A 10,575-nucleotide genomic window follows, 5' to 3' on the forward strand; every position below is an offset into this window, starting at 1 on the left:
ACAATTTTAAAATTGTGGATTAAGATCTGAATCGCATATGTATTTCTTTTTTACATCATAAAAATAGTTTTGTTCTGTCCACCAAAAAAATTTATATTCATTTATAGTAGTAAATTTTTCTTTCATTTCACTAACAATTCCTTAATCAAATTTCCTCTCCATTTGAACACTAGGCTATTGAAAAGTTTTCTCTCTCAGATCAGAACCACCCAAAGACTAAACTATAACAGCTCCTATCCTAGACTAACAAATCTCTCTCACACACTCATTGAGGAATACACACACTACACATCCTCAGTTTCCACTCTCTGCGTCTTGCATATCCGAAGACTTCGCTCGACGATCTTTTATGCGAAGACGAATGGTCGTTCGACCCGACTCTCTCGGCCTGTCTCAGCCCCCCAATGATCTCCTTGTTCGTTTGGCTCGACATGTTGGAGCTGCCCGAGGAGCTATGATGCCAGCTACCGAACAATGCAGCTGTCCACGACTGCCTAGACGAGCCTCTTCTCAGGTTCCCTGAGCTGAAATTCTCGTCCCTCACCACCTTGAACGGATTCTCCAGCGCTTTCACCACATGCCTCATTGAAGGGCGCCGCGAGGCCTTGGGATTCAGGCCCGACTTAGCCACCACAGCAACGGCCCATACCTCTTCAAGAAGATCCTCGTCAACTATGAGAGATTGGTCCACAATCTTGTTCACCAGTTCCTTCTCGTAGATACTGATGAATGGCAAGTAGCTGTCCAACCATTGCTGCGAATCAGCATCACTCGTCGTGCATATCCCAACCTTCCCCGTCACCAGCTCAAGCAACACTTTCCCCAAACTGTACACGTCGTAGGCACACGTACTAGACGATGACCCTGCCAATTTTTACAACCATCAAACACTTCGCATTATTTAAGTTCATGGAGCAATCAACAACTGAAAACTGGAGCTCATTTCATTGCACAACTGTTACCCCGTCTACTAGAAGTCAGCCTCGCTACCACGCCCTGATGATTATTGGCACCCGAAGCACAAGCTTCACTGAAACTCCCAAGCCGAACCTCATATTTGTCATCAAGAAGGATGCTACTCGCTTGAACATCTCTGCATAAAACAAGAAAACCAAGTTCAGTACGCAATGCTAAATACACACAAAAACTTCACATTTGATAGGGTGGTGAAGCCAGCCAGTACCTATGAACAAGAGCAGGATTGCACTCATTGTGCAAGTAGGACAAGGCCTCTGCAGCTCCAATCGCGATCTTCAGCCTCGTGATCCAATCCAACGACTGCAGCCCTTCTTCTGAACTTGCCATCCTATACAAAGCATTCGACAAATTTCCATTCGGCATGTATTTATAGACCAGAAACTTCAAATTATCATCGTCCAAGCAGTGCCCTACAAGTGGCACCAGCCTCCGGTTCCTCGCCTTCCCAAGAAACTCCAACTCCGCCACAAACAACTCTGCTCTCACCAACTGCAGATCCACTTTCTTCACAACAACAAGCTCCCCGTCCTCCAGCCTCGCACGAAACAGGCACCCCGAGTGCCCCTGCTTTATCAAGTTCTCGTTACTGAAATTGCTCGTTGCCACAACCAGCTTGCTGATTACTACTCCGAGCTCTGTGTGATCTCAGAAGCAACAGGAATGCTGTTACAGGTACGAAGACTAAACCAATCCCACCAAAAACTCCAATCAGAATTTACTTCTCCCCCCCTTCATTGGTTTTTCCAATCGAGGCGGTGGCGGCGTAGGTTGCTGGCTACTATCACTGCCATAGGGTATACCAACATCCTTGTAAAACTTGGAACATTTCTCAAATCCCCACTGCCTTTCTCCCTTCGAAAAGTTATTGTTTGAGAGGCGAAAGCAGCTTCCGTTAGGCGCTTAAGTTGCTCGATAGATCAACTACACGAGCATTTCCAAACCCGGAGCTGACATTTCCATAGAAGAGATTGCCGGAGAAGTTGAAGACTGCAGCAGTGGCATTGAAAAAGGAAGGTAAGACGCCGGTGAAGTTGTTTCTAGAAACATCTAGATACTTCAATCTCCTCAACTCTCCCAGCTCCGGAGGCAGCTCCCCGCTCAGCGAATTCAATCCGAGGTCAAGCTCCTCTATACTGGAAAGATTTGTAATCTGAGAGGGAATCGAGGAGCTCAGGCTGTTTCTGCTCAAATTCAACTGCTTAAGCTGCGAAAACAGAGCAAAATCGATCAGGATCGCACCGGATAAATAGTTCAACGAGAGGTCGAGAGTGGTGAGATTCCGAAGAGATGAAATCTCTTCAGGAATCTGTCCCGTCAGTGAATTTAGAGAGAGATCGAGGACTGACTACGAGTGCAGCTTTCTCGATTGTTCATCTTCGTGCCGAACCAATCCGGAATCTCGCCGGATAGCACAAAACCAGAAGAATTAAACGTGGATAAAAGAGGAAAATTCTGCAACGAATCAACTGCGAAATGCGGATTTTGGAGACTTCTCCTCAAACATGATAGCGTAATCGAAGTGACGAGGCCAGTTCGGCAGTGAATTCCGGTCCAATTGAGGCAGGGATCGGCCTGTTTGTGCCAGCTTTTAGCAGAGATTCCGAGAGAGGAGCGGAGATGGAGCAATGCGCGGCGCTCGGCGGGGAAACTGAGGGCGGAGGTGAGCAGCGTGAGGAATAATAATAATAATAAGAGGTGGAGAGCCATGAAATGAAACTCAATAATCAAGGAGGAGGAGTGGAGGGATTGGGTGAAAAGTTCATGATCCCAACATGATTAAGCTAAAAGAAAAAAACTTTTGTGTTGTTTTATTGATTGAAAAGTTAAGAATACAAAGAGAGAACTCACCTTATATACTTGGTGATCTCATCGTCTACAAACTACATACAAGCAAGTAACTAACTAACTAACTAAAAGTAGCCGTTGAGCTGACGACCGTTGAGCTAGGATCTGGAAGCTTCTTCGCTCACTGCATGCACGCATGCACACACAATATTTGAGAGCCCCCCTCAAGATGGACTATACACGGTTGTAAAATCCATCTTGGACAAGAGAGTGTGAAAAGGTGTAGATGCCAAGGGCTTTGTAAAAATGTCAGCAAGTTGAAGGCTATTATGCACATGTACTGGTTTTATGATTCCTTCAAGCAACTTTTCTCGAATAGTGTGGCAGTCTATCTCTATGTGTTTGGTGCGCTCGTGAAAAACCGGATTGGAGCTAATATATACAGCAGCCTGATTGTCGCAATAGAGAGGAACCGGCTGCTTCACATAAACTCCAAAATCCTTCAACAATGCTAAAATCCACACCACTTCACAACATGCTAAAGCCATGGCCCTATACTCTGCTTCGGCCGAGGATCTCGAGACTGTGTGTTGTTTCTTTGAACGCCAAGAAATCAGAGAGCTACCCAAGAATAAGCAAAAACCAGTTATACTTCTTCTTGTGTCTGGACAAGCTGCCCAGTCAGCATCAGAAAAAATGCTTAGGGATGGAACCGCCCGTGTTGAGTAGAACAAGCCATGACCTAGTGTGCACTTCAGGTATCTGAGAATTCTTTCAGCTGCTTGCATATGCCCTGAGCAAGGCTTGGATAGGAATTGGCTTAATTTATTTACTGCAAAGGTAATATCAGGTCTGGTGATGCAGAGATACACCAATCGACCAATGAGCCTTCTATATGCAGTAGGATCTAAAAGAGGTTCTCCTTCATCTTGTTGCAGAGTTCTAGATGCATCCATAGGAATGTTGCAGGGTTTACAGCCAAGTAAACCTGCGTCAGTGACAAGATCCAATGCATACTTGTGTTGTGAGATGAATATGCCACTGTCATTTCTTGCAATTTCAATTCCTAGGAAATATTTGGGTGTGCCTAGGTCCTTGTATTTGAAGTGATCTGTAAGGAATTCCTTGAAATCAGCAATCTGAGTATCATCACTCGAAGCCACAAGTATATCATCCACATAGATCACAATCCCAAAGAAAGATCCATTCTTTGAATGTATGTAAAAGAAAGAATGATCTGATGCGGATTGGGATAAGCCAAAACCAGATAGGACTTGTGAAAACTTCAAATACCATTGCCTAGAAGCTTGTTTAAGGCCATAGAGAGACTTCTTAAGCTTGCAAACAAGTTGTCCAGACTCTGGGGAACCCTCTGGAACAAGCAAGCCTGGTGGTAATGTCATATATATTTCTTCATCAAGCTCTCCATATAAAAAGGCATTGTTGATGTCAAGATGTGCAAGTTTCCACCCATGTATAGCAGCAAGAGCAAGCACCATTTTGACAGTTGTGAGCTTTGCAACAGGTGAGAAAGTATCATGAAAGTCCACTCCAGCCTGTTGTGTAAAACCCTTGGCAACTAACCTAGCTTTATACCGTTCTACTGTTGCATCAGCCTTGAACTTGATCTTATAGACCCATTTACAGGAGATAGGAATCTTTCCTGGAGGCAACAATGTAATTATCCAGGTTTCTGTCCTTATCAAAGCTTGCAACTCTTCTTGCATAGCCAGCACCCACTCATGATGTTGGGAGGCTTGTTTGTAGGTGTTAGGCTCAGTGAGGGTGGAGAGAAGAATGATGAATTTGAGGTAAGGCTTGGATAGTTTAGCTAGAGAGAAAAAGGCTGAGATGGGATATTTGGAGTTGGAGACCACTGAGTTGCAAAAGTAGTCAGCAAGATGTGCTGGGGTTTTGAGAACTCTTCCTGAAGTAGAGTGGTTGGTGTTTGAATTTTGCTCAGGCTGAGATAGCTGGGCATTTTGCTGCGGCAGAATGGGAAGAGAAGTGTTTTGCTGCGGCAGAACATCCCCTGACTCATGAGGAGGAAAATCTGGTAAGACTATAGGTCTCTGATATGAAAGTGGAAACTCATTCTCATGAAACACAACATTTCTGCTGATAAAAATGTTGTTGTTGTCTAAATCCATAACCTTATAACCCTTGTATCCAGAAGGATAGCCAATGAAAATGCATTTTACTGCCCTTGGTGAGAACTTATCTTTGCTTCTGTCCAAAGTAGAGGCAAAGCAAAGACATCCAAAAACTCTCAGATTGGTGTAGGATGGGGATTTGTTGAACAGGAGTTGAAAGGGAGTGAGTTTATCAGGCAGAACATATGAGGGAATCCGGTTGATAAGAAAAGAGGCTGTAAGGATGCACTCTCCCCAGAATTCAATGGGAAGATGAGATTGAAAGAGAAGACTCCTTGCAACATTCAAGAGGTGTTGATGTTTCCTCTCCACCCTTGCATTTTGTTGGGGGGTTTCTACACAAGAGTGTTGAGAAATAGTTCCATAGGTGGAGAGAAGAGAGGTAAGATTGAATTCAGGGGCATTGTCAGTTCTTAACATCTTTATCTTTTTAGAAAATTGAGTATGGATGGTAGAGAAGAATTGAGACATCACAGAAGGGACCTCTGACTTTTGAGTGAGCAGAAACGTCCAAACAAACCTTGAGTAGTCATCAACAATTGTAAGGAAGTATCTAAAGCCATTATGTGTAGGGGTATGGAAAGGCCCCCATACATCACAGTGGATTAAGTCAAATATGGCAGTAGATTTATTAGAAGAATCTGAGAATGGCAACTTTCTTTGTTTGGCAATAGGACAAATATGACAAGATGAAATCTGAGAATTTGAATGTGATAAGAAATCAGATAAAAGCTTGAGTTTATTTAGTGAAGGGTGACCCAAGCGTTGGTGCCATACATCTTAAGTGATTACAGAATTGACAAAAACAGAAGGTTGAAGAGCTTTATCAGAACTGACTTTATCAGAACTGAGAAATTTAGGCACACTTGGATCAGGATGTGGAGGTTGAGATAGATCAAGTATGTAGAGGTTTCCAATGCGTTTACCCTTCCCAATCATGATCCCCCGTGAAGCTTCCTGGATTTGGAAATCACTATGAGTGAAAGTAACAGTGAATGAGGTATTCTTGGTTAAAGCACTGACAGAGAGCAAATTGAAAGAGAAGGAAGGGACATGTAAAATAGAGGTGAGAGTGATGTTTGGAGTGAGATTGACAGTACCTATATGAGTTATGGGTGCTGTTTGGCCATTAGGTAGATTTACAAAAGCATTGGAAGTTGGTGAAGCTGAAGTGAGGAGTGATGGATCATAGCATACATGGTGTGTGGCACCTGTGTCTAAAATCCATGTAGAAATGCTAGAATATGATGAAGATAAAGTGTAAATAGAAGATGAGAAGCTAACTGTACCAGAAAAAGGTGATTGAGCATTTTGAGCTTGAGGCTGAAAATTTGGTTGAGCAGCAGGTTCTGGATTGGTGAGAGAACTTTGAGTGTGGAGCTGACTCTGCAAGAGATTCACAAGCTGTTGATATTGATCCATGCTAGGTACGTTTGTAGGAACAAGCTGAGATCCAAGCTGTGATCCTCTCCAGTTAGAAGAATCAGAACCTTCTTCAACACAATTCACAGATCTCTGTTTATATGGACCAGATTGAGTAAAACCAGTAGGTTTGGGCTTGTCTCGGCCATAACCTGGTGGAAAGCCATGAAGAAAGAAACATTTATCCACATTATGGTTAGTTTTACCACAATGACTGCATAGAAACTTGTTGAATCCTCCTCTGCCAAAGTTTGAAGCAGCATTTGCAAATGGTTGTTCACTTGATGTTGGAATAGGAGATGAAGAGTAGGCTGAGGATATGGCTTTTCCATCAATGCGCCGTTGCCTCTCTTCCTGAACAACTAAGGAGAAAACCTTAGAGAGTGAAGGCAGAGGAGTGTTAGCTAGAATGTTGAATCTGATCTGTGAAAAAGTAGGATTCAAGCCTATCAAAAATTGCATTGTGCAATTATTTTCCTGGTGTTGATGCCATCTAGCAGCAGAATTGCAGGTACATCGATTACAATTGCACCAAGAGTGAGGTTGAGAATCTTTGAATTCATCCCAAACGGTTCTCAAATTAGTGAAGTAGCTACTGACATCAGAAGTTCCTTGATTGAGAGTCATCAATTGCTGCCTCAATTGATATAAACGAGCTGAATCACTGATTGAGAAACGTTCTCTCAGATCTGACCAGATTTCATAAGCGTTATCCAAAAACATGATGCTTGAGCATATCTGAGTAGAAACAGAGTTACGTAGCCACGCAATGACCATGCTATTACACCTGATCCATGCGTGGTAGAGCAGATCATCACCATTCGGTCGAAGTATAGATCCATCCACAAAAACAAATTTGTTCTTAGCTAGCAAAGCCGTGATGAAGGAGCGGCTCCACGTTGAGTAGTTTGATCCAATTAGCAGTTGTGGAACGAGAACTACACCAGGATTATCGCTTGGATGTAGGAAATAAGGACTTGAGGTGTCATCCGAAGGAGCAATCGGAGCACGATTGCGTGTATTCATGATGAGAAAGCAGATCGGAGCAAAAAGAGATCGGAGTAGATCGGAGTAGATCGGAGCAGATCCGAGCAGATTAGATCGAATCAGAGAGACTAGCGGAAGGAAAAATTTTGCTCTGATACCATGAAAAATTCATGATCCCAACATGATTAAGCTAAAAGAAAAAAACTTTTGTGTTGTTTTATTGATTGAAAAGTTAAGAATACAAAGAGAGAACTCACCTTATATACTTGGTGATCTCATCGTCTACAAACTACATACAAGCAAGTAACTAACTAACTAACTAACTAAAAGTAGCCGTTGAGCTGACGACCGTTGAGCTAGGATCTGGAAGCTTCTTCGCTCGCTCACTGCATGCACGCATGCACACACAATATTTGAGATTGGGGGCGAAAAAAGAGGGGGAGGAGGATGACGAGAATGCCCAATTTTGGAAGTGGTTGGTGAGGGTGAGTGAAGTGAAGAATGCCCAATTCTGCTGCTTAACTAGATTTTGTTTATGAGCTAGACAGACTAGAATCTAAGGCGACTATAAATAAGTTTAGTGTTCAAATTATTATGCCGCACCACCTACACTTCATACTTCATACTTCATACTTCATACTCCATACTAGGAGTAGCCTAGTATGTATAATATAATAATAATGTATATATGTTGCCATGATTCATTCTGCATGCCAAAAATTTTAGAAATTTGTATTCCCTTTTTTCCATGATAAATGGTTTTATTTTATCAAATTTGTATTCGTTTTTATCTCTTTTACTTTACTAATTTTTCATTAAAATTTGTAACGTCGAGACTTTTTTACAGACATAGCAAGTATTTATTATACAAACTTTATCGGTGTATACACCTATGAAAGTAGTTAGATAATTTTTAAATTTCTAACCTTTTATACATTTGTCCCATAATAATTTTAACACTACAAAATTTATAAGGTACAAATAGGGATAGAAATAAAGAGTAATTACTAATTAGAGTATTGTTGATGGATAATGAGACTCACCTCATAAGAGAAAAAACTTGACAACAAGAAATATAGTACTCCTAATTTTATAGAACAGACTAAAATGAAAAAATCAGACAATTGTTTATGGGTGGAGGGGGTATGATATTATACTCCTTTTGTGTGCGATTAGAAGTCTCAGTTTATTTTTACTATAAATAATAAGTAGACTTTATATTCAACCAATTTATTTCAATCATTTTTTTATTATAAAATTACTATATAGAAATGAGACTTACATCCCATTATCTTTTTTTGTCCTTTTTTTAAATATTTATGCCCTACTCAATCGGGCTTCTAATTGCGGACACAGAGAATAACAAATAATAATGTGTCAAATGAGACACAAAAGGTGAAATACATGTGTCTTTTAGTATGTTCAAATTAGACAATATTGTATAGACAAAATCTTGTATGCACCCACTTTGGGGTGTGTTTCATTGTGCCTTGGATTTGGGATACTGTTAAATGCCTTACTAGGTGTTCAAACTTCCAATAGTGATCCTCCTCATACGCGTGCATGGAGACCTTCTCTATTATTTACAGGCTTAATTCGTTTAAATATTAAATTCCACAAAATTTGGTCAGATTTTAATTTTCGGAACGACTTTTAGATTTGTTGTCAACTTACTTGTCAGCGTAGACAAACCACATTTTTTCCAAATTTGCGTGACCTTGTAAAATTTGAAATTAAAATTTGAAAGTCATATGTAAAACCAAGATTTTGCCGAAGTTAGGCCATTTAAAACCTACTATTAATATTCATCTATATTACTCGTCCATGAGCGACCTCTCGGGCGTTTTTTTTCCGTCCTCTCAGCTAGCCGGTTGCAATAGTGGACTAGCCGAGCGCCTAGTCACACGCCGGCGGCTAGGGCGCCGGCTAGTCCACTATTGGGGATGCATAGAGACGAAAAATGAGAAATAATAAATATAGTTCTATGAGAGGACAAAAATGGTTAGAAAATTTTCATAAATAGAAATAAAAAATAATTTTAGTGGATGAATTCAATCATAAAATAGAGACTATTATTTAAACGATGGTGGTCCATTCCCAATATTTTGAAAATCCAACAAAGATTATCAAAATATAAGTAATTGAGCTTTATTACGTATTTTCAAGTGCAAAAGAATTTAGACTTAAATATAGCTTATCCAGTTTTTAAGTAATTGAGAGTATTATTTATTTTCCCGTGCAGAAGTTTTTAATCTGAAATATAATGGTCCAATTTCTTTATTCACAAAATTTGGTGCAAACAGTTTTGACGGTCCAAAATTTGTTAGTAGATATTAGTAATTAATAGTAATTTTATATTGTATGATATATTTGTGATTTTATTAATAGTTGATCATGTGAAATTGTATCTTGATTCTTGACCTATTAAATAAAAATTGGTATTGTTGAACTATCTGATTCTGATACATACATCACTCTCTCGATTATTTTCTTCGTATTCCTAATAATTAACCATAATCATTGACGTCTTGTACTTCTTCTTAAAGTTCGTCTGTATATTTAAAGATTTTGATTAAGTAGATTTATTACTTGTATATATACTCAGTGGTTTGATTCAACTCAAAAAAAAGTTGATAACCACTCAACTTGGATGGATATTGATTTTGAGATGTTAGGGTTTCGTTTATTAGGACAAGAAACTCATATTATATTTTAGAATTGTGTCTTTTTATTATGCTAATTTTGGCTTATTTATAAGTACAATGAATGAACCATACATATATGTCGATCATGTCTTCATTTCACGAGTAAATATAATAGGTCGACAAATACTATAGTCAGACTTTTTTAGCCACTTGCACAAATGAGAGCTCTTGCAATCATCCATCAGATGTGGACTCGTGTATGAATTTGAAATTTCTATATTTGAACAAAATTAGGTCTAGTGGCAGTCATGGACTCTAATGTAAGGAAGTTAGTTGTATAAAATAATAGATGTGAGATTTTAAAATTAAATGAATTCTCTTTTATTTTAAAATGAGTTTCCTAATTTAGTATCACTGGACATTGGTGTTATATGGGAGATCGAATGACTCGTAATAGTGGTAACCCACATAACGTTGGTGTGGGGAAGGAGCCAATCGTATTCCACAACAACATTTGAGAATTAACTCAGAGTGTTCGTCATTACCAGCACATCCAAATATGACGATCACATATGCATTTGGATCGAGTCTAGATTGGACCAAAT

General features: G+C 39.9%; 1 pseudogene; it reads right to left on the bottom strand.

Moving 5' to 3' along the window:
* Positions 1-67: 67 nt before the first annotated feature.
* On the bottom strand, positions 68-2,781 carry LOC121760491 (annotated as a pseudogene).
* Between the last annotated feature and the right edge of the window lie 7,794 nt (positions 2,782-10,575).

Source organism: Salvia splendens, chromosome 13 (genome assembly GCF_004379255.2).
Source record: "Salvia splendens isolate huo1 chromosome 13, SspV2, whole genome shotgun sequence".
Lineage (NCBI taxonomy): Eukaryota > Viridiplantae > Streptophyta > Magnoliopsida > Lamiales > Lamiaceae > Salvia > Salvia splendens.